The sequence below is a fragment of the Typopeltis vanoorti genome, chromosome 2 (genome assembly GCF_054136105.1).
Source record: "Typopeltis vanoorti isolate ZY-2024b chromosome 2, IOZ_Tvanoo_1.0, whole genome shotgun sequence".
Lineage (NCBI taxonomy): Eukaryota > Metazoa > Arthropoda > Arachnida > Uropygi > Thelyphonidae > Typopeltis > Typopeltis vanoorti.
Genome location: NC_143550.1, coordinates 11,538,555 through 11,562,012, shown reverse-complemented (window position 1 = coordinate 11,562,012; position 23,458 = coordinate 11,538,555). Strand labels below are relative to the sequence as shown.

The 23,458-nt window shown below is 33.9% G+C and overlaps 1 protein-coding gene across 3 annotated transcripts in view; it reads right to left on the bottom strand.

The window, feature by feature from the left end:
- Positions 1-4,337, bottom strand: part of LOC150108816 (uncharacterized) — a 285,940-nt gene extending 281,603 nt beyond the window's left edge. For 2 of the 3 annotated variants that reach the window (XM_090403463.1, XM_090403478.1), the window contains exon 1: positions 4,228-4,337. The gene's annotated coding sequence lies outside the window, so the exon portion shown is untranslated. The remainder of the gene's footprint in view (positions 1-4,227) is intronic. The other variant, XM_090403471.1, reaches the window with a different exon arrangement.
- Between the last annotated feature and the right edge of the window lie 19,121 nt (positions 4,338-23,458).

Genomic DNA, 23,458 nt, shown 5'->3' with positions numbered 1-23,458 from the left:
TTTTCCAATATTCAAGACGGTATTCAAGTGTCGTAATATCCATGACAACGAAATAGTGGAGTTCTGTGGTAAAGGAAACTTGGAAGAGGAGGTTATAATTGAAGCTGTAGTTGAGAGGTTGATCTGATTTCCACCATCATACTTCGAAGAAAAATTAGTTTTCAGAAAAGGTCAGGAGTTTTGGTATAATGATTGAGTTAAAGGTAGATGGGCTGGAAGATTGGTGGACAAATTTGTTCTGAAATTACTAATAGCGAATACATTCCATTCCTCTTTCAGATGGGAGAGTGGAAATGGAAAAAAGAAAAGTAGTTTCTGAACTGAACAATAAATTATTCAAAAAATATTACAGTATATAATTTTTCCACTGCACACAATTTGGCTTTTGCAATAAACATTCAGAATCTGAGAAATCGCCAGAATTGGAGAGCGATGAAATCAGCAAACTGATACAACCAAAGAGGGCAAGGCAAGAGAGAAAATCAGAAACATGTAGTTCCAAGTTATTAATTATTTGGCGTGAAAATCGCTTTATTCTTGCGATGAAAGGGCTCGTGCCAAGAGTTATTGATTTGGTTGCTTGTTCAGATTATTTCAGTGTGGCAGATTTCGTTTGAGCTGTAAGTCATGGTACCTATCTTTTATTATTTGTAGTTATGCAACAAAGATTGGTAAAGTGGATGTCCCTTTTCTATATTCTTATGGATATTTGTTATTTTTTTATGATTGATATAGTTGCATTTTTGTTGTTTCTAATTGCTGTGTTTTATGCCGTAATTGTCTGTGTGTCATATGGTTAAAGACCAGGAGAAAGACTTCCGATCACATCTCGGCAACATATGATTAGCACAGGGGCTAATGCTGAGCTATGGCATTTGTCTCTGCATGGAGATTTTAAACTCGATAACAACCGCAGCAACAACATAAAACTTCAATAAGCATGGTGCTATTGTTTGCACGGTGTGCGGAAAGCCAGTTTTACGTTAATCACATTATCAGAAGTGGGTTAACCTAAAGAACGTTCACTACAATAAGAGATTAAGGAAATCATTTCTAAGATTTACCTCGAAAGAATAATTACCTAGTGCACATTCACTATCATGAGGAGATTAAGAGAACCCTCTCTAAGGTTTACTCCTAAAGAGCGGTAATACAGAGCACATTTACTGCTACAGAGAGGTTAAACAGGACTTTTCTGATGCTCCATTAAGTTGAATGGCGGCCTTAAAACAAACAAAAGCTATTCACTGCCATCTATACCTTCTCAAGGATCTTTACTGGTCAATTAGTAAAAATGGTGTGATGGTTAAAAATTTATAAATATAGAATCAAGAATTGGTTGGATATGGACTAATTTCGAAACAACTACAAGGCCAGTGGTGCAGAGAAAGTGGAGAATAAAAAATAGCCAACGAAAACAAGAAATAATTCTGGAAAATATCTTCAAAATAATCAGAGAAGTGCCATCAGGAAATTAGACACAGCACTTTTCTTATATAAACTGGACGTGATGCAGTTGGTTTCTTTCTGACACAACGAACAGGAGAATATTTACCGCGCTCATCAATCTTGTGACAGCCTAAATGACACAACAGAACTCTTTGAATGCAAAATAAGTGGAAACAGGATTGATAAAAGTTGCAATCAAGCCTTGGAAGTGATTACAAAGCACGGGAATGCATTTGGATAGGATGAAAATTGGCTGTTTCTGTCAAAATCAGTTACGAGTGTGTTGATAATTTGTAACTGTTTCATGCTTTCATATAAGCAAGCTGTAAACTGATTCACATTTTTAAAATTAATTCTAATGCTAGTCAAAATTTGTCAGTTACAAAACTGATGAAGATAGCAACAGTTCCTACATAGGGTGGGGTCGACTGGTGTGTGATAGCTACACAGTCTGTTTAAATCAATCGATATTTTGTTGGATTCCAGACGTATATTTCGAATTCATATTTTTAGAAGTCTGGAAAATAGTCGAGGGATATCTTAATTTGGATCATTTTTTATTTTCTTGTTTCTTGGTTATAATTTAGCTTATAATTTGGGTATAATTTAGGTTATAATACTTTAGCACTTTAAAGTAGAAATATGAGGGGTCTGAAACGTTCTAAACCTCGATCATAGATGGCAAGACTATCGGCAAAAAAGTTTTTTTTTTCTAAGTTGACATATCTGTCATAAGCATCCATATGAAATTGCAAGTCATTTTATCAAGTAGTTGGTTTTATGCAGCTGTCTGAAGCAAAGGTGTTGTCTGTATCCCTTGAAATGGATAAAAATGAGTATCGTGTGGTTATAAAATTCTTTGTAAAAGAAGGTTAAACGCCAAAAGAAATACATTCGAATTTCAAAAAGGTTTAGAGCACTTTCTCCTGCGTTTTAGACAATTAAGAAATGGATGAGGTTAAACATGGCCATAGCACCCTTGATGATAATCCACGTGAAGGATGTCCACAAAGTGTAAAAACACCAGAAATCGTTGATCAATTGCACGATATGTTTCTTCGTGACTGGCGAGTCAAAGTGAGTGAAATTACTGAGACTATATACATTTTAAAAGAACGTGTAGGATATATTGTGCATGAAGAATTTCAAATGAAAAAGCTTTGCACAAGATGGGTGCCTCGCTTGCTCACAACAGATCAAAAACGCACTTGGATGAAAATCTCTGAGCAGTGCTTGGAGCATTTTAACAACAATAAAACTGATTTTGTGCATCGATTTATTACTATGATGAGATATCTATTCATCATTACACACCATAATCCAAACAGCAGACAAAACTGTGGACAAAAGCCGGTTATTTCTCCCCAAAGAAGAGATAGTCGGCCCGATCAACAGGAAACGTCATGACATAGATATTTTGGGATTCTAAAAGGCATTTTGTTTATTAATTATCTTGAAAAGGGAAAAACAATAACCGGGAATATTATTCCGATCTTATAACCAGAATACTCGAAAAAATGCGTGAGAAAAGACCCGGTTTGCAGAACAAAAATCATCTTTCATCAGGACAATGCACCTTCTCCCAAGGGTGTTTTGGCAATGGGAAAATTAGGGGATTTGCACTAGGAATTGTTGGAATATACACCGTATTCCCCAGATTTAACTCCTGATTTCTATCCCTTCCCAAAACTAGAATTCTCCTTCGCTCGTCAACGTTTTTCTTCGAATCAAGAGGTGATTGCAGCTGTAGAGGGGTATTTTGCAGAACTTACTGAGAACCACTACAGGGATGAGATAATGGCGGTGGAGATGGAATAAATATATTAGTCCTAAGGGAGATTATGTTGAAAAATAAAAATAATTTTGAAATTATATATTCTTTTATTCATTGTTAGGCCGATAATTTTTCAGACCACCTTCGTAAATACACCTTTTTTTGAAAACCGACTATTGAAATTAATATATGATATGAAATATTAAAACTTCTTGCTTATGCAAATTTTTAATAATTGGTGTTCGTTCAGTGTTAATTATTTACTGACATCAAATCCCTAGAAATCGCACTTCCTTTGATTTGGTCATTCTCACTGATTTCTCATTTACATACAGTGTCATTTAGTAGTATATCACTTTCACTCTGTGTTTGACTAACGTATTCTGGAAATATAAGCTTTATTTTCATGCCGTTTATTGGAACTGTCTCATTGGAACAGCCACTTCATTGGAGCAGCCTCCTCCTTACCGTTTTTGCTAAGTATTACGGTCTTCAACTGTTCAAAAACTATGAATGAACAGATTCCTTTTGCTCACTAATCACTTGTTCATATCACATCAGTTAATGACTGGGAATTCGCGACGTTCGTCGTATGTGTGTGTGTGGGGGGGGGTGATATAACAACACTAAACATTTTCTATGCATTTAAGAATTATTACAGGTAATGGTTAAGATGGGAGTCTTTCGCCATACTAGAAGTTTATTACTCTTCAGCGATTTACCTTTGAACATCACGAACCAAGGAGTGCAGAATACTTTTTAATTAAACAATGACTAATTTTTTTTTTTTGATATAATAGCTATCTAGTTCATTTGGTTTATAATGTTGAAAGAATGCAAATATTCGTTTCATTTATATGATCCTCAAAGAAAGTGTTCATGTTCTAATTGAGATAGTGAATTCAATGTCATTCCAAACATATGAAAGAAAATATTAATATTTTCTTTCACCAATACAAAGTTTAGCAATAATAAAATATACAAAAAGAAATATATTTACTCACATTAATGTTGTCAGATCAAATTATTCTTCATAATCTTTATTCTAAGTGCATCGTCAAATTTTGGCACACGGCATTTATGTGATATGCGTATCACCAGAAACGTGTGTCGCACAGAAGTCTAGTAAATTTGTCCGGAACATTCACTTCACTACGGTAGATATTGGTGGCAACCAGCAGGAAACGGTGTAGAGGGATTCCAACCAATCGCTTCCTTTTGCTCGCAGGAAGTTTGACTTGGGAATCTGACAAGCCTATTCAAAGTAAGGTTAGATTTTAAATTTTGTTATCTTACAGTAAACATTTAGGAGATAACTCCTTAATCCATTTGCAATTTTTCAATGGAAAATATATCTAGTGGCTTCAGTTTAATTTTTAGACCGATAAGTTAGAACAAGTGTACGCTTTTAACAAAGATTCATAAAAAAACTGAATTTCACACACACACACACACACAAACACCTAGCTACCAAGAGAAAAAGTTTCTAAGTTATTGTCATTTAAATGAATTGCCAAAATCGAATGTTGAGAACCATGTTCTACGCTGGAGGGAGGGGGGGGGGGGAATAAAAGAGCTGAAAAGTTTTAAATACCAGATGTTGACATTTCGGATCTCGTCGCATTGCAACATTGAATAAAACAATGAGAAAATAAAATAAGAGGACAAAAATGCTAAAAAAATTGTGAAACGGAAGAATATGCAGTATTGTTTATAAAATGCTAAAAAAAATGTGAAACGGAAGAATATGCAGTATTGTTTATAAAATGCTAAAACCAAGTTTACCAAGAATTACTGGATATTTATTATCTTTTCGTTTAATAGTTAATGACTTTTTGGATTATTCCATTCTGTACTTATATTTGTCACACCGATTGAGAGTTCACTTATAAAAAAAATTTAACTTTGTTAGTTAATTACAGTTTTCAGGGGAAAATATTTGATCTAATAAAGTTAAAGCTTATTCTCTAGCGATATCTAATAGTTCTAAATGGCTTTCAAGTCAGTTATCCAAAAGCACTAATAAAAGGCAAATATACGTACTCCTGCAAAGAGTTTTGAATCGTTAAGCAGTAATATACCAAGTAACCCATAAGGATCGTCGTAAGCAATCGGTCACATTCCAAGCTTCTTAAAATTTAAAGCAAAACATTATTTTGTCATTTTATAAAATATACTGGATATTTCTTACGATTTCTTTTGATAAAATTAAATTTCAAAATAAACTAATAGTGCAGCATAAAAGATTCCGTATGTATTTTAGACAATTACTCTGGCTCACCATAAACAAACCAACGAGAATATGCATACAGCTGGCAGATATAAAAACAATGACACCTCCTGTTATATTTCCTCTCAGAAAATTTGAGCCGTTTAACTCTCTAGTTACAGTAAAATATCCTTTTTTTTTTCAAATATATTTTAATTTAATTCTATTGCATAAAGGGATTCTACTGTAAGCATGCGCCCTAAATGTAATTTCTAGTATTGTTTGAATTAACTGTACTGAAGATGTCCTATGGCACTTAGAACGAAATATTTACTTATTAAAAATCTTATTATTGTGGTTACGTGTGTATGTTTAGTCAAAATATCCTTTGTTGACCAGTCTATAGCGAATATACCCCTTGGTTGGAAGGACATGAGTTAGAATCCCATTTCTGCGAAAGTAATTTTCACGGTGTTAAAATATCTTGAAGCGAAAAAACTTAAATTCCCTTAAATCCCTCTTAAGCAAAAGGATTTTCCATGCAAACCGATCAGAATAACACACGCAGATTATACACATAATATTCCAATGCGTATCTCTGTCATTTTTATTTTTCTTTGTTCTTTTTCGGACCTTAAAAGGAAAAAGAAAACGATACAATATAAATATGATATATACTTGTGATGGATTTTAAGTATTTTGTAAATCACATTGATTATTTAAATAATATTAACTGAGCTGCTATTTCTCTTCATATTCCCTTATGCCATTAAAATCTAATATTATAGTGTATTCTAATTGAATTTCGTTTTATAGCCTACATTCATGACACATAAATGATTCATGGCATTAAGTGCTGTAATTCCGAAAACCTTTGCTATTTATATGAAAATATGAACCATCCATATATTATTCGCTTCCTATTACTACTTCCGGTGCAATGAGTTAGTTGCATTTTGGAATCGCTTCTGCCTAACTGGGGTTGGTTCTGCACCATTATCTGCTTTAGAGAAGCAACGTGCCTGTATAAAAGTAGTTCATTATTATTATAATTATTTTCTAAAAGTCATGATCTATAAAATAATTGCACGTCAGTTCTTTGGAAAGAGCGCTGTAGATAATATATGGAACTCTGTTCTAATAACTAAATCATGCCACTTTTTAAGTTTCTAGAAGTCTTCGACATAGGTTATAACTTCTTTTTCTACAGGCAGTATACCATACTTCCGTTTCTCTGTGTATACCGCTACAGTTAATCACTAACCTTTTAAATTCCTATTATGAATTCATCCATATTTATTTTATCGAAGTACCTTCAGTCAACTTTATTCAGAGGTGAAGTAAGAAGTGAAGCTGCACTGGGAACGAATTTTAACTAAAGGTTAAAATTTGAATCCATCTGTGAGGCATGGAAATTTTATAAGAATTTTCAGCTATAAGTAAAATTTACTGTCTTAAAGAAAGACGGGAGAGCTTTCATTTCGGAAACCTGGAATTTCATTTCGTAAAGTGAACCAAATGAACAGCACTTAACAGACCTAACACGCTAGCAATATTATCATAATTCAAACCAGGTAAAGTATAAAAGTGAGAATTTAAAATGAAGACTAGCGAAAGTTCTCTCTATTCAGATTTGTTTGGATATCCCAATATCTAAGTGTAAAATACGAATTTCATTATCAATTCTCGAATATTATTATAATAAAATTCAATCTTTGCAACATCTGCAAAGATTTCAATAACACAAAGTAGAATTTTCCAGTAATTTTTGAGTTTTTAGAAATCATCACGTTTTCATCATCACCGTGCCGGGGCATTTTATTTAGACCATCACTAATTTTAAGAATTTCAAAGTTATTTATTTTCTTTAAGTAATACGGTTGTATCACTCTTTAATCGCAATATCTACACCTTTTAAACAGTTTTGTGTTATGTATCAAATGTATCTGACATTCTCAGAATTTGTTAATTTGATAATTTTCATTGATAGCATTTAATGACAGGTTGTAGTAGAGACACTTTTGTTTAATCTTATTCGATTTTACACTATTTTAACTTTATATTCAGTCGCTTCAAGCCTCCAATATGGAGAATGAGAGTTTCACTTGAAATTCGCTATATCAGCTGAAGACATTTTTAAGCACCCAATCTGCATGAATTCAAGCACAGAATTTTAAAATTAACTGGTTTTAGATGGTTTTAAATAACGTGTAGTAGCAAATTTATTGGACTTTTCAAGTGAAAAAATATTCCCTCTAATATTGTTACTGTCATTTTAGTTCTGTTATTTTGTTGTAGTTCTTTTGTGTGTTTCACTATTAAAATACATTCAGGATACTTAATCAAAACGAAAAGTTACAAATGCATACTTATTCAGAACGCATTCTGAATTATATCCTAAAAGGACAACTTCTTATCACTGATGAAGGGAAAATTGTAGGGGAAAAATCTTACAAATATCTTTCTCTTCATTGTATTGTAAATATAAGAATTTACGAAAAGGTGCAGGAAAAAAAAAAAAAAGAATACCAAAATACTGTTCCATTTAGAAGATCGAAATTAGAGTGATTAAATAAAGTTCTTGACAAATAATAAACAAAACTGGAAAGGAAACTTCGGATAGGCTTTATAGAAAGCAACTGAAACAATGAAATATAAAGTTGGTCCTTGTTGGGGATCTAAATAGCAGAGTAAGAAATGATTGTCAGTCATACAAAAATATTTTGGGAACATTTGGAGAAAAGGGCAAAACTAATAATGATGGCAACTACTTGTTGGATTTCTGCACAGGAAATGGACTGGTTATTACGAACACCATGTTCCAACATATGCACAAATTCATGTGGAGAGAAGAGACAAGGAATAAGAAAAGGCATATTGACTATGTTATTGTTGATAATGATGTTTTCTCTCTGGTGAAGGACACTAGAGTGTACGGAGGATTTGAAATTGGAAGTGATCACCATTTAGTCTTGAGCAAGATAAAATTGAATGTCATATTGAAAAGAAGAAAATATAGAAACGTTTTAAAGCGAAAAAAAGTTGAGCAGTTCTCAAATATGAACCGCAAACTACAACACACGAACATTATTGAAGAAAAATGAAAGAGGTTGAGAACAGGAACCAAACCAGGAAGATTCAGTGGCAAGTCCTGAAGAAAACATTGATTGATTCAGCCAGAGAGGCATGTGGTGAGATTGTCTGCAAGGATTGGAAAATTAGCACCACATGGTGGGTACAGGAAGTTAAACAGGGCAGTGAAGAAAAAGAAGAAAGCATATCAAAAGTTTCTGGCAAATAAGTCAGCTTGTGCTGCTCTTAGAGAATACAGAGACAAATGTAAGAAAGCGAAACACTGTGTAAAACTAGCTAAACAGAAGTCATCATTGGAAGACTTTGGTAAGAACATACAAAATAAATATCACGAAGGTAGTAAAATATTCTGGAGATTGTTGAAGAAGTTCAGAAATGGAAGAAAGAGTGCTGTAAAAGGAATTAGAGAGGATAAAGGTGATATGAAATAACTAGTAGTGATGGTGACAGCAAAGTGATAAAAACACTGACCAGGAATGCAATCAGGAATACATATCCATACTTGAAGTAGAAAAATCCATCAAAAGCCTGAAATGTGGAAAGGCAGCTGGAGTAGATGATATTCGACCAAAAATCGTCGAATATGGAGGCATAAAAGTCTTGCAGTGGCTGCACTGCATTGTTCAGAGGGCTTGGAGAGAGGAACGAATTCCAGATGATTGGAGTAGAGCCATATATAAAAGGGAAATAAAACTGCATGTGAGGATTACAGAAGTATTCTCTGCTGAGTGTTCTTGGTTAGATTTATGCCTGTATACATGAGAAATGGTTGAGAAGGATTGTGGAAGGGAAGCTTGGTGGAGTACAAGCTGGATTCAGGCCAAATAGAAGCTGTCAAGATCAGATGTTTACTTTACAACAAATAGTTAGAAATCATGGAAACATCACAAAGATCTGTATTAAAGTTTTGTAGATCTGGAAAGTGCATACGAAAAGGTGGCGAAGAGAAAAGCTATTTAAAACGCTACAGTTGAATGGTGTCAGCGGGGCATTATATCAAGCAATACTTAGTGTTTGTTTGAGTTGTAATTCAGCAGTTAGAATTGAAGGGAATAAAGGAATATGGTTTAATGTTAAATCTGGTGTCAGACAGCGATGTACATTATCCCCTCTATTTTTGATTATCTATATGATCATATTATGAAGGAAAGTAGTATTAAATCTGATATCAAAATTGGAGACGTTAATGTCAGCTCTTTGCTTTATGCACGATGATGTTATACATCTGAATAAATCCGCTAGATTTATTTCGTTAGAAGCAAGTCTGTAAGATTCCCTGACTAAATTGAATAACTGTTATAATAGATATGGTATGAAGGTCAGCAATAACAAGACAAAGGCAATGAATATTGGTAGAAGCATTGAAAATATGAACTGCATTGTGAATAGAGAACCTATAGAACAAGCAAAACATTTCAGCTACTTCGCTGGGATTTTTAGTCTAGATGGTAAATTAAATATGAAAATAGACAATAGAATCAGCAAACCTGGTATGATAGGAAATCTTCACCAAAGACTAGAGACCGCAGATATAATAGTCCTGAGAAATATTAGTGGCCTTAACAGATGGTATCAATGGCAATATGATATTAAAAATGATGATATTAGGAAAGAACTTGACACTGTTAGCATCCAGGAATGCGTTAGCAGAGCTAATCTCAGGTGGTATGGTCACTTAAACAGAATGGAAGAGGAAAGATTAGCAAAACAAATGTTCTCTTCCAGGTTGGCAGGGAAAAGATCCAGAAGAAGACCAATATATAGACGGATTGATGGTAATAAGTGCCTTAGAAGATAGAAATATACGATCTGACAATATTGAAGTCTTGACAGCTATTAGATTGATTTGGAAGAAAATTGTAGATAGGAAGTTAGCAATGATGTTTTCATGTGGTACTTTTATATCCTGTACACACCTTGAGGGTAAATGTCAGGAATTTGATTATGATGATGATGATGATGGATGATAGTTTAATCTGTTACTATAAATTTAATAGAAAATAGAGAGAATTTCTAATCCGATTTGCCCATTCTATGGAATTTACGATGTTCACAGTTGTTGTTGTTGTGTAATTCACTGTAACGAGAAACTGAATGAACGTCCAGATTCTTAATACTTGAATATTCATATGAGTATTTGAGTATTTCAATGGTGATCTCATATATATGAATAGGAGCTAGGAGAAAGAGAGTAAAGCCGACACAGATTACCAGGGCACCGCAGTCCGAAAAAGATCCACAGCCAGGCTATGTTGGATATGTTTTGTCTTTCTCTGGTGAAAACATTCCTAACCAGAATGTGTTAAAGAAGCTCACTTCTAGTGGACTCTACAAGAAAGCCAGTGGTTTGTATACCATTAATCACAAACCACCGCAGCGGCAGTGTTACCGATAACAAACGGTTTCTAAATATTTCGTAAACGTCAGAAACAGGAACACTTATTGTGGAGACAGTATTCTCATGTGGAAATTACTAGTCACAAATAACCGCATTCCATTCCTTTTACATTTTCGATAGGAGTAACTGTTCAGCGGTACCGTGAAGTGATGTGAGACTATGTAGGGGTGCGGTTGACCCAGATTTTCTGTTGCCACTTCTCCTACAGCTCAAGTGTGGAAGAGTTAAAACAGAATATATACAAAGACTGCAGTTGCCAGCACGACTTAAATCCCATGGACCATGTGTGGAACGCGCTTGGTCGTCGCATTTCACCTGCTTCGGTCACTTGGTGAACTAAAGTCGTCTCTGGTGAAAGCCACTACCCAGATATTACCATAAGTGCTAAATATCTTGAAGACATACCCCAAATGAACTAAACATGCAGAATACCTGCGTTGAATAATGTGCTGCAAAAATCTTCCAAGCACAACATATGATGCCAATTAACGAAAAAAAAAAAAGAAACCTAATTTAAATAAAAAGAAACCTAACAACGGAGTTTTGAAATAAAACGTTGGTATGAGTAGTCTTGAAACAAAGAATTGTTTCAAAGGTGCTTTGGAGGCTCAATACCGATACACTTAATAACCGAACGCGAACAACGAAGCTTGCCCTAACACCTGAGAAACGTCTGTGAAATAATTCTGGATTTAATATCCACTTGATTTATAAATAACACAGTTTAGGACAGTGAGGAACTTGGATTACCTAGGATTAATTATAAACAAACAGGGAGGAGCAAGGAAAGATATTAAGTCACGAAACTGAAAAGGAATAAGAAAGTAAGTGGATATTAAATCCGGAATTATTTCAAAGCAGAATGTCGAAACTATGAAAGTTTCGCACGAAATATGACCAGAGAGCATACGGGAATTCCCTCTCCAGCCATAACTAGTCGACCTAGCGCGGACCTTATAGAAGACATGATCTATCGCCCAAGCGTCCATATAATCGCCGTTTATTGGTCCATTTTGATAAGATTTCACTGGCCTGACAGCTGTTTGGAACTGGTTGGTTCTCCTCAGATACCAGACAGAAACCTTAAGAGAGAAAAAACTTTCATTCAGTACTAAGGAAATCAAAGTGTCGGAGAGGTGTGTATTTCATAAGCGAACTCTCGGTCGTTGAGTAAAGTATTTGCTAAAATAAAGAGCCAAAAAATGCTTCCTTTCGGCGATGCAAACTTATGTAAATCAAGTGGACATTAAACTCAAGCATTATTTCAAAGCCGAATGTCGAAACTATGAAAGTTTCGTACGAAATTTGAGCAGTGAGTTTACGGGAATACACTCGGGGCATTTACGAGTCGCTCTAGCGCGGACTTTGTAGAAGACATGATCGCTTACTTAATACTTAATACTTAATACTCCAGCCATAGGTCTGATTCGTCAGCCATGCCGGTCCCGAGCCCGGATAAAAAATCGGGGGATTGAGATAGTGTAGTATCTCCCCGTAAAAAATAAGAGGGTGTCTCACTGCCGTATCATCATACAAAAAAAAAATTCCTTTGCATGTTATTTATTCTTAATCCGACAGCCAAGATTCCTTCATTTAATTTTATCATTTTTACCTTCATATATTGTTGTGCGTGTGTCAATAAACATATATTTCTGCAAAAGTCAAGTTCATGTAGTTGTTCTATTGGATTCTATTGTATTCCAGTCTAAAACAATAAAACATTATTATCAATAGAAAACATCTTTGATATAAAATTTAACTCTTCTATTATTATTGTGAATGTTGCTATTTGATCTATACATTACCTGCTGGTTCTGAATTCTGTTTGTATTTCCCTTAGCTTTTCATCCTTCAGTTCCGTTTTTATTCATTCTAGTATAATGCTTTTTTCGCATTTAATTATTTTACTTCATAATGATATTCCTCTAGAGTTACTGCAATCAGTTAGATCTGTTTTCGGTAATTTGATTAATAATCCAAAAATAAATAAATTAAATATAAATAAATAAAAATGCGAAATACAAAAGGCGGCTAGTTTAGATGATATACTAATGAACTATTAAAATCAGACAGTGATGTAACAGTAGAATATACTCTACCAATTTCTTAATCAATTGTGGATGCCGGAAGAATAGCCAGATGAATTGAACATTGGATTTTCTTCTTTTTGAGTGCCATCTCCTAATGGAAGTCGGCGTCCACCTTTGACATTTATGTATTTATAGTTAATTTAATTTAATTTATTATTATTTTTAGTGTATATTTTATTATATTTTCTTTTAGTGCTGCTATTTGAATTTCTTTTCAGGTTTTCTCTTTGAAGTATGTAACTTTGTATGTGAGCATTTTTGGTCGAATCTCATCTACTACTGCTGCCTTTTCACATTTCAGGCTTATCTTGACATTTCCTACCTCGATATTCATATTTACTTCTGATTGTATTTATCTTGAATATTTTATACCACTGTCTTCTTACTGCTTCTTCATTTAACAAATTTTATGCAATCAAAATATTTTATCGAATCAAACATTTTTATTCGATAAAATTCTCAAATATTAATTTTCCGCTTTCCTGATATTATCTTGTATATTTTTCCCAAGTTTTTCCCTGATATTTGCTTATCTTGTTTTACACACTGCTTCACTTTTTAACATTTCTTTTTGTATTCTCACAGAGAACCACAGTAATTTTCCAGGAACTTCCTCAGTCTACCCTGGAAGTCAGATTTTTCTATTCTTGCATGTAACTCTACCATATTCCTCCGTAGGAAGTTAATCAATGTTCTTAACGAGTCTGCCCTAGAGACTCCTAAGTTAGGTCATTGTTTTCACACTCTTTCAGATATTTGTTCTCACTTTATCCTGAAAGCAGCTCCACTGACGCTTTTATAAAACGTTTTTACTAATTTCAAATACTCTCTTATATATATTTTTTTTTCTTTTGAATACTTTGTTACTTTTTTCATTATGATATTCATTTTTATTCTACTTAGCAACGATCACTTCCTATTCCAATTCCTCTGTACAGTTCCGAACCAGGAAACAGCGTGAAGGTATCACAATCATCTCTAACAGTGGTTCCCAAACTTGGCCCGAGGCAGGCAGTTTGAAATTGAAAGAACAAAAAGTACATTTTTTAAACAAGCATCAAAAGCATCAAGCAATGCTTTGCTAGCATCCTACAAGGTTGCATACAGAATCGCGAAGAGTTAAAAATTACTGAGACAATACGAGTGCTGTAAATCGAGAAAGTTTGGAAACCTCAGGCATATAAAATAGGCAATGAACCAAAAAATAAGAAAATTTCTGTTCTCTTAAAATGTAAATGTGTGCAGTTGTTTATCTAGGAACATGCTATTGGTTACGACAGGCCTCTGTGCAGAACAAAAATTAAGTAGGTATTTACGGATGTTTTGCTCTTTTCTCTAAATTTTCCAAACTCATTTTTGTGTGTCTAATGTTCATTTACTACTTTCCAATTTAGGTCTGCAAAAAAGAAACAGTTTATCTTTATGTCAGATGTTGTTCTCTAATTCTGAAAAAATTCGTTCACTTCTTCCTTGGTGTGGAACTTTCTATTGGACAAGAGAACACAAATAATTCTTTACTGCGCTCTCCGTATTGATATTTGCTCACAATCTTGTACTCTGAATTCCTCGTACCATGCATGAAGATCTTTGTCTAGTGTTGTATACATTCCAAATTATTATGGTGTGTGTGTGTGTGTGTGTGTGTGTGTGTGTGTGTGTGTGTGTGTGTGTGTGTGTGTGTGTGTGTGTGTGTACATTTTCTGTTGGATGTTTAGGCAAAAAAAATAAAAATATCGACTAAATTTGCTTCTTGGAAATTTAATTAGTGCATTGATAGGGCAGTTAATCCTACTGGTACAATGTATTAAGACCATTAATCAGTCCTAAGCCAGTTTATCTAGTTACAGGATGAAAAACCGAAGAGGATGATAGTATATATCAGACATGTACATGACTTGTCTGAAGGATTCAGTTCCAAAGTTTACGTAAAGATACTTTAATTATATGTATAGTTACTAAACTAGTTTTCAACATCGTGCACCTTAGATTGAATCTATCTCTTGTTACAAGCGAAAACTAATACACTAATTAAGCAGGAAATGATAAGTTTCATCTACTTCTAACCGGAACATATGCAATCCTAACTTCCACCGGAGGTCAAAAACCTTTATAGAGATAGAGCACTTTTTCCTGTTATCAAATATACTACGCGAGGTTTTCCTATTATCAGATTAGACATAATCTGATTTATGAGAAGAAATAATTTGTTTCTTCTCATAATCTACATATGCTGTTCCCTAAAGCGACACAAAAGATGCTCTTGAGAAGAGAGTGCAAATAAGAGGATCATAATTATTTTGGGATATATATATATATATATATATATATATATATATATATATATATATATATATATATATATATATATATATATATATATATATATATATATATATATATATATATATATATATATATAAAGAGAATTGAATGACTAAAACGAAAATAATTATAAGGTTTTATTGGTATAAACACATTACTAGTTTCATCTTTTGACAACCTATATATATATGTTAAAGATACCAAGTTATTATAAATATAAACCTTGGTATTTACTCCATTTCCCAAGTAAGCAAACACACAAGTCAGTCAAGTTTGCGCCTGCAAGTGCTGCAAGTCTAGCTGACCCTGCACGTAGTGCAAGTGTAGCTGACCCTGCACGTAGTGCAAGTGTAGCTGACCCTGCACGTAGTGCAAGTCCAAGGAAACTCGTGGTAAAGGTAGAATAAGCTCTGATCGCTAATCTTAATATTTACCTTTAATGCAAAGCACATCTCCTAGAGAAGATGTATGATGTATGCATTAAAGGCAAGGGGACACTACCCAGACTGGTTTTGACCTTTATTGAGGTCTCGTCAGTGGGAGCCAGGATAAGAAATACTGTTTTAAGTAATACAGAGCTTATAAATATTTTACCAAAACAAGTTACCATAAGGTGCTTTCATCTTATTATATAAAAATCTCAGATGAAAGATAGATGTAGAAAGTTTTTTACCTTGGGTAAAATATATGTTAAAAATACCAAGCTATTTTAAATATAAACCTGGTTTTTTTACTCCATTTCCCAAGTAAGCAAACAGACAAGTCAGTCAAGTTTGCGCCTGCAAAAGTGTTGCTCGTCTGAGGACAGTCAAGTGTGTGTGTGTGTGTATATATATATATATATATATATAGCTCAGCAGCTAGAAAGTATACAGGACTAAATCGAATGGCAATAATTTCAAGCTAACTAACAAAAATGTCTTACTACTATTCTTCAAGTGGGCCTGAGGAAAGACCAAGTAGTGCTGTATGAGGGAAACTGAGAAGAATCTGTTTTTATCACTGTCTGTTGCAACTTACATTAAAACGATAATCATTACTTATCAAAGAGAAAAGGTTACGTGTAAAAAAAATCAACTTTCACGAAGTCTTTCAGATTCGCTTAACAAATATGTGTTCTCTTAGTTAAAAAGTAGAAGGCATTCATTTTTAACTGCAGTCTGAAGCATTGCTCCTACTTTTCCTAAGCGAAATTCAAATTTCAACTTTTCAAACACACTCATCTCTGATTTTCCAATTACACTTTCTATCTACCATCGTCGTAAAGAACACATTTGTGCTCATTTTCGCACTGATACATCATATCAGAATTTTTTGACTTACAGAATTCATGGAGGCGTTAAAATCGCTGAGTCGCGTTTTATCAAATTCACTTCCTCTCTATCGTTCTCCTAATGTTACCAAGCATTCTGGATTTTTTTGTTTTATTTTCTTTCTTCAAATGATAATTTTATCCAACTTTCTTAATGTTAAAGACATCTTCCTTTGGCACATTAATGCATACAACTCCAACCGGTTTTCTGTTTCCAAGTCAAGCAGTTACACGTGCAAGAAATTCGAAGTCACCAGTGATCTTATACGCCATTAAATTTGTTCATATTTAACCGTAAGATCTCCTACAAATCTCTGCCGTATAATTAACTGCACTCACCTCGGTTCTTTTTAAAGTAATAGAGAAAATTATTAACACACAACGAGCATCCGTTGTTCAATTGGTCTGATGATTCTCTTTGGTTGAAAAGATTTAAGTTCGAATCCAATCTATTAACCGAAGATCTTTTATAAGGGAATGTCTTTTGTAAGATAAGTCGGCAGTCTCAATAAGAGTTTTCCTTCTACAAAATTAGTTTCTTCTTCCTCAGAAGGGAGCAAACTAGCCAGAATACGCAGTCTGCACATAATATAACCGCATCTGCTTTGTCAGTAATTCCAGACACTTACAAGCACCACTTCTTCGCTGCTTTAACTCCTCAACTTATAAATTATCCCCAGTATAGATCGACAACTACTGTTGATCAGGTGGAGCTACTTGAAATATGCTATATTAAAATTTGGTGAATCTCAAGATATTGCTCTTAATTTCTCTGAAGTATTTGATGGTTTGATACAAAGACCGGTTAAGCAACCGGTACATAATACTTCAATACTTTACAGATTTCAGGCTGATCACACATTACATGTGATGATTGAATGTGTCTTTTTCCTCAAACTTTGCAAATGATGTTGAATTTCGACAATGTTCTGCATTTTTACTAATCTTCCATCTATATATCACTTTTTACATTTAAATATAAATCCAGTACGCAGTTTTCCTTATATTCGACTCCTCTTTTTCATTTGACAAATATAACATTTCATAACTCGCCAAACAGATCAGATTATCAATTTTAATCCTAAATTATCATCTCATAACCATTATTCAAAGGGTGTTCACCTTATTACTTTTAAATTTGAATGTTAGTGAAACACAGGTCTATTTCTCGAAAACTTAAAAAAAAAAAGAGCCACTCTTTATTTCCTGTTACATCTTATAATACTTAAATCCCCGGATAAGATGAAATTTCTCTTCTCAAATCTTTTTTTTTGGCATAAGCATACTACACCTATCGCCTCCTCATCATTAAAAAAAAAAAAAGATATTCCTCTTCTCTCGAAGCACCGGATAGCTATTAATTCTATACAGTTCAAAACTCCGCTCACATGTAGAATATTTGGACGCATTTATTATTTCACACACACAAAAGAAGAAAATTTGATTAAGGATCTATTTCATTATCACACTGCTTCCTTTGACAGCGCGTTCAGTTTGTTGCAGTTTGCATTTTATACAAATAATTCCATGGACACTGATTATCGGAATTCCCATCAACAATCACATCATCACTCTCTCCTTAAAATCATTAAATACCCTTGTGGCAGGTACTGACTAACCCTTCTTAGTTCATCTCCAAACTCACAGAAGTTTTTCTCCAATTCTTCGCTAATACCTTCTCTTCTGCTATTTTCCTCTGGAGCACACTTTTCTAATATGTATAGCCTAAAAATATAATCTGGATGTCTTTTATTTCATTTAGATTATTAATTTCATGGTGTGTGAATGGAAGGGAAAACAAATACCACTGCAATTAATTATGCATTATTTCGTTTTTTACTTCAATTCTTTTATCCTCTATTACTTCGCTGTTTTATTGATAGATGGCAGCACCAAATTCATTTCATGTGAACACCTTTTTCTCCTGCTATATTGATTTCAATGATAGAATGTCCAGAATGTCCATACCAGTGTTATTTTCCCACTTAACTTCATACGTAATTCTCATTAACTATTGGAATTCTTTATGGCTTTGTAAAAATTTAATCTCTCATGAAACTTCATGGCATTAATGCATTGTTATTACAATGTTTTACTTTTAAATAAAATAGCAAACTAAAGGATGTACTTATTTCTTTCTTCTAGTACTACCGCTTTGCAACAATAGAATATCGCAAGCATGCACCTTCTGATTGTTACTCTACAAGGTTAATAACGGTTCATTCAATTCAGGAATTAATAAATTTAAGAGTTGATATTTCTCAATCTTACAGAACTGATTGCCTAATTCAGCGTTTCCCAAACTTTTCCTAAGACGGAATACTTCACAAATCCTGAAATTTTCACTGAACACCTTAGGTATTTTGTAATGTATTAATTATTAATTAATGATCATTAATTATTACTAAATTAAACATATACAGGGTGTTCGGGATAAATTTGACATATTTATAATTAATTATATTTTTCCGTAAGTTACATGTATTAACACACACTTCTCTTCATTTAAAAGTTTTGACCCTTCTTCATTCACATACAAGATGTCAGAAAGGATGGATAGCTGGAACCCATCTGAATCATGGAAGAGAATAACTTGTATCATGATGATTCGTGCCCGCCATCAAAATAAGGATATTACGACTGCTGCCCAATGCTCCCTGAATACAGTAAAAACAATCAGGCATGAACTAGAGACTTGCAATGGTGACTACGAGGATGTAGCAAGAAGAAAGATCCCTAGCAGACGATCTGATTGCGTTCGTACAGCAGAATTCCTCGCAAATCTGCAGGAACAGGTGTTGAAGAACCCTGGCATTGGAATTCGGGCTTTGTTCGTGGAGTTGCTAACTGTAGTCAAGCCCTGGATAACAAGGGTAGCCAATGGTAGGCCGTATGTATGGCAGCAGGATTCGGCCCCTTGCCACACCTCTGGGAAAAGTCAAAAATGGTTGTCTGAAAATTTCTACGACTTCACCAGTCCAAATGTTTGGCCTCCAAACTCCCCAGACCTTAACCCCATGGATTATTTTGTATGGGGCGCAGTTGAAAAAGACACCAATCGCACTTCCAGTAATACAAAAGCCCAGTTAATGGATAAAATTAAAACAGTTTTTGCGGCCCTTCCCAGGGAGACTGTAGCATCAGCTTGTTCGAGGTTCCGAAGCAGAATTGAAGCTGTGATCGATGCTAATGGTGGTTATTTTGAGTAAATCTTGTTGATAGTATTGTAATTAACTCTGCCTGTAATGTTTTTTTGTCAATTCATTAAATTTAATAGATACAAAGAAGATTTTCTTTTTCCTTACGAAACTGTCAAATTTATCCCGAACACCCTGTACATCATTAAATTTTTATTATTATAAATAATATAAATAATTATAATAATAAATATTTATAATTATTATAAATACTAAATTAAACATAAACATCATTAAATTAATTTGTTCTGATTTTCATTGACATGTCCCATTCTGATCACCAAAAATTTATAATATTATTATTAGTACTTACGAGTGAATGCTGACTTTTTCTCCTGTGTGCTGGTAGTTATCTCCTCCTTTTGTACATCCTAGAGATCGCTCTGTAGGCTTCAGGTGGATGAATCACTATCCGTTGCATCACAAACACCTTCAATACGAGATATCTTAACACCAAATTGAACAAAGTCCCTTGTCTCTTATTCATATTAAAATTCAAATCAGTAGGCCAATTACTTTTAAAAATCACGGCACTCCGGTTTCGAAACAAGCACATTCACACTACAATACGAACTTGCGAAGAAAGTATTCAGTATTACTAGATTTGAGAACCGGGTACAGACTACCTTGATCTTCAATTTCAGTGGAAAATATTTCTTTATACTTCTTTGTTGATTGGTCACTAACATTTTCAACGCACGTCTAAAAATACACGGCTTGATCACTAACATTTGCTACACAGATGTTATTAGGCGTTCTGGGCCTGAGTTTTTCGACATATTCAAGAATATTATTCTCTTCAGAATATTTCCACTATAAAATATTTATTCATGAAAAATGCTTAGAAAACTAAAATAGCAAATTCCAGGAGAACTTCTCGTCAACACTTATACACCTTCCGTGGAACACTGGTGTTCCACGGAACACAGTTTGGGAAACTCTGGCCTAATGAATAGAAAACGATTCGAAATTTTGGTTGGACAGGAACGTTTCAGGGCTGACTATAAAGTAATGGACGTTCGAATGTATTTAGAAACTGATTCTTCAGAGATGACTGAAAAGATAAATAAAAAAAATGCAAAAATACAAAAATTAGCAAAAATGCAAAACTTATATATAACTTAAAAATAACTTAAAATAACCTTAACTATAATAACATGATCGAAAAGGAAAAGCTGGCTTTCTTTTTATCATGAGTAATATTTCGAAATGATTCCTTATCATATTCCCAATGTTTGGGGAAAATTTGGAGAAGAGATCCAAGCTAATGATAATATTAAGCCAAAGCTAGATTTCTGCAAGGACATGGACTAAATATTATTGACATTATTCCAACTGCATATGCACTCAATTTCAATTTCAAAAGTATGCATAGGATTTTAAACAGATAGGGATCAGAATATTTTATAACTAAGATAAAAATGAATGTCACATTGAAAAACAAATTAAATTTTTGTGAAGAATCAAAGTAGGACATCCTTCAGAGGGAAAGTACAAACTCAAATATGCAAATATTGTATATTGAAAGTATATCTCTACATGAAGAAATGATTTCCAAAATTGAAGAATTATTGAGAAGACTTTGAGGAGGTAGCTCTGATCAAGGAGGGAAAATGTTCTGGCTTTTGAAGAAGTCTGCAGGAAACAGTACTGTCTAAAACTGATATAGATGTTATTAACGTCAGACGAGAAGTGACGACTGAATGATTAGAACACATTTAAGAGAAATATTCTTCCACTGGTGTCCAAAACCTAAGCACAACCTACATATCAAAAACCTTTTGAATACCCTTCAAATGTAGGCAAAGAGCATACTAATAAATTATATTACACAAAAATGAGTTGAGAAATCTTGGAAATATAACAAGGATTTGTATTTAATTTTTATTAATTTGGATGAGGCATATGACAAGGTGTCAAGAGAAACATTGTTCAAAAACCAACAGTTATATGGTAAATGGGACATTATACCCAGTATATATTTAAGCCGTAAGTCAGCAGTTAGAATTGAAGGAAGTATAGGAAGATGGTTTGATGTTAAATCTGGTGTTATCCTCTCTGTTATTCATTATCTATATGCAGCACGTTATGGAGGAAAGTGGTATTTAACCTGATATCAAAATTGGATATGTTAATCTTAGTTCTTTAGTTTATGCAAATGACGATGTCTTTTAAATAAATCCAGTACAAGTTTTCAAGATTCCTGGACTAAATTAAATAACTGTTGTGATAGATTTGGTATGAAGGTCAGCACTAACAAGACAATGACAATGGAAATAGGCAGAAGCACTGAAAATATCAACTGTATTGTGAATAGAGAATAAGTAAAACATTTCAGCTACCTAGGCACAATTATTAGTGAAGATAGTAAATTAAACATGGAAATAGATAATAAAATCAACAAAGTGATATAGTAGGATGTCAACTGAATAAATTTATATGAATAAAAGAGAAATTCGTCAAAATACTAAATTAGTTGTGTGCAAGAGAGTGATCAATCCAATTTTAACATATGAATCTGAGAACGGGGTTAGAAATGAAAATACTTGACCAAAAATATGAGACGACAGATATGAGAGTGCCGAGTGAGAAGTTAGAAGAATGAACAGATGGCATCAATGGCAATATCATATTAAAAACGAGGATATTAGGAAAGAACTAGACATTGTCAGCATCCAGGAATGCGTTAGCAGAGCTATCTCAGGTGGTATGGTCACTTAACCAGAATGGAAGAGGAAAGATTAGCAAAAGAAGTGTTTTCTGCCAGGTTGGCAGGAAAAAGACCAAGATATATAGGTGGATTGATACAGTAAAAAGTTCATCATCATCATCATATAAGAAATATAAGATCTGATAATGTTGGAGTTTTGACAGGTAACAGATTGATTTGGATTAAAATTGTCGGTAGGAAGCTAGCCATGATGTAAATTTTTCATGTAGTATTATCGTATCCTCTACACCCCTTGATGATACATGGCAGGAGTTTGATGATGATGATGATGAACAAAATGTGTTATATTTTACAAATTAACTTGCAATATGTTTTTGGCAAAATTTATAAATTTTATAAGGACGTAGAAAATTATGTGGAGAGACATTGCATTATGGAATATGCCCACCCCAATCTGCGATGCAGCTCCCACAACATCGTATCATGATTAGCACTAAGTGATTCAGGAGTTCTTCAGGAAAACTGGCCCATTCTTCCTTCAGAGTAAGGATAAGATCTTGTTTGTTTTTCTGGTGGTAAATTTTAGCAGCGATGCATCTCCGTATTGGGATACACGTATTCTGTGGAGCTGAGATCTAAGGAGCTTGCTGGCTACTCGATTCTATTAATATCCTCGGTCTTCTCGGTTCCACTGCTTGTGTAAGATTGTCTTTGTGATATTGTCTTCCATAAAGATTCTTCTTCTTTTTTTTTTTTTTTTTTGCTTTCACCACCTCGGAACAATTTAAGGTGACGTTGAAGAACTTCGTTGCAATATCGTTAACGAGTCATAGTCCATTTTCCAGCAACTGTAGCTCGGTGCATCCATTAAGCATAATGCCTTCCCACACCATGACCTCTGCATCGCTTTATTTATCCCTTTGAAGAAGCTTCTCGCGATAGT